The sequence below is a fragment of the Polistes canadensis genome, unplaced genomic scaffold, assembly GCF_001313835.1.
Source record: "Polistes canadensis isolate GaletaPanama2010 unplaced genomic scaffold, ASM131383v1 scaffold_186, whole genome shotgun sequence".
In the NCBI taxonomy this organism is placed as follows: domain Eukaryota; kingdom Metazoa; phylum Arthropoda; class Insecta; order Hymenoptera; family Vespidae; genus Polistes; species Polistes canadensis.
The window spans coordinates 152,582-154,930 of record NW_014569733.1 but is presented as its reverse complement, the minus strand read 5'-3'; the positions used below and the strand labels follow the sequence as shown (position 1 = coordinate 154,930).

Here is a 2,349-nt window from a genome sequence, read left to right as displayed (position 1 = left end):
TATATAATAATATGTATAATATACAAATGTATATAATATTATAATAATATATAAATGTATATAATAATATGTATAATATCAAAAGTGTGTATATAAATTAATATTATATTTTAATATCAAATTAAATAGAGATTAGTATATTAATTTTTAAGTGAAATAATGATAAGACATTGTAAAAAATTTTGTAAGTTGTGCAATAAAAACCTGATTATATATGTATATATAGTATATTAATTTTATATAATTAGAGTATAGATTTAATATTAATTTTAAAATTAAATTTAAGAATTGACATAAATCATTTTATGCATTATCTACGATAAAATATAATATCTACATTTTGTTAGAGAATTAAATATATTGATATATTAATATGTTCTTACATACAATAAAAACCTTAGACAAAAATTTGCGAGCCCTTAAACACATACACACACACACATACATACACATACATATATAAATATTCACACGCAAACTCGTAGAAGAGCTCGTTAGTTAACTTAACTCGTTTCGCGGTTAACGATGATGATACGAGGATTAAGAAGAGCACGTTCACACACAACCACCAACACAAGCTCAACTTTTTTTTATTTTCCTCTTCTCCTTTTCCAACGAAACTCGACGCACGTTACCTCTCTTCAATTAATAAATTACGACGTTTGCGTAGCCATTTATTTTCTTTACGTGTGTTGGTAAAGTAACACGCAGTGTTACGTTGTATATACGTTTACATATATATATATATGTATATGTATATATTCAAACAGTAAGTAGAGACAAGAGAGAGAGAGAGAGAGAGAGAGAGAGAGAGAGAGAGAGAGAAAGAGAGAGCTTTAAACATTTTCCTCAAGATTCTTTGTACCCTCTAGCAATTAACGTTTTGAAAATTACGACGAGAGTTGCTTCTTCTTCTTATTCTTCTTCTTTATCTTCTTTTTCGTTTTCTTTTCAAAACCATTCCCTTCTTCTCTCCCCCTTCCCTTCCCTTCCCTTCCCACCTCCTCCTCCTACTTTTCATTCCTACGTTTCTCATCTTTTTCATCTTCCTTTTCTTCCTTTATTTCCTTATTTTATTCCCTTCCTTTCATTCTCGTGATATTACAGTTCTAGATATTATGCACGTGGTGGATATATTATACTAAATGCATGTAAATAAAAAAACATTTTATACTTTCAAGTATGGGACATGATTTAATTAAAGTTGTCACTATCAAACCAAATCAAATCAAATCAAATCAAATGAAATTAAATCAAATTAAACCGAAGCAAAGCAAAGCAAAGCAAAGTAAAGTAAAGTAAAGTAAAGCAAAGTAAAAGCAAACCACTGCAAATTCTATTTGAAAAATGTCAAACATTATCTTTTCTCGTTTTAAAATATACCGAAAACGTGCGAATAAAATAATTCATAATTTATTCGATCAATTATATTCTACTCTCGAATTCTTTTAACGCAAACTGAAAGATTACATCCTGTAATTCTCTCACGATGAGTTTTTCTTTTATCTCTTTTATCCACTTTAAAGAGAATATTCGATGTGAAGAAAGAAAGAAGAAGAAGAATAAGAAGAAGAGAATGGGGAGGAGGTTGGAGGAGAGGGGGGAGGGGGTTAGGAAGAAAATAAATTGAAATTTGAATAAGCCGTGTTTTACCATAGAATAATCTCGAAATACGTGTCAACGTCAAAAATGTCCTCGTTACGTGTATGTGTTATCGAAATAACACCATGACACCATGTACTCATATATATATATAAAAAAAAAATAAAGAAAGGTAAAATTTAAGTGGGGGACAAAAGAAAAAGAAAAAGAAGATAAAGGAGAGGAGGAAGAATAAAAAAAATAAAAAAAAGGAGTAAAGGAAGTTGCCGCCCCCCTATGTTTTGACCCTCCTTTATTCAAATACAATTATCGATCGGTGAATATAGAAAAGAAACAGGATGATTTTGATTACCTTTTTATGGTTACAGGCCCGCATGGAATAACAAGTTGTTGTTTTTTTTATCGTCACGGTTGTTGCTTCCTTTTCTTTTTTTTTTTTTTAGCCCTCTCGTATTTTCATCTGAAAAGAAGAGAAAGAGAGTGTGAGATACAGAGAAAGAAAAACAAAAATTATACGATTAATATAAGCTTTCACGTGATTACAATTTTTACGGATTTTAACTCCCCATAACGCCGTGTAATTTTAAAAAATTATATACTTATGCAGATAAGTAGATATATATAAATGTATTTGTTATATTTAATAAATTAAAAATTACAAAATACATACATTTAATTATATTAACAAAAATATATATATATACATACATACATACATATATATTTTTAAATACATCAATTAAATTT

At 28.3% G+C, this 2,349-nt stretch overlaps 1 protein-coding gene across 1 annotated transcript in view; it reads right to left on the bottom strand.

Moving 5' to 3' along the window:
• LOC106789482 (beta-1,4-N-acetylgalactosaminyltransferase bre-4-like) overlaps window positions 1-2,349 on the bottom strand; it is a gene marked incomplete in the record, with an annotated part of 97,635 nt that overhangs the window by 46,997 nt on the left and 48,289 nt on the right. Inside the window, 1 exon segment of the mRNA XM_014753709.1 lies at window positions 1,955-2,042.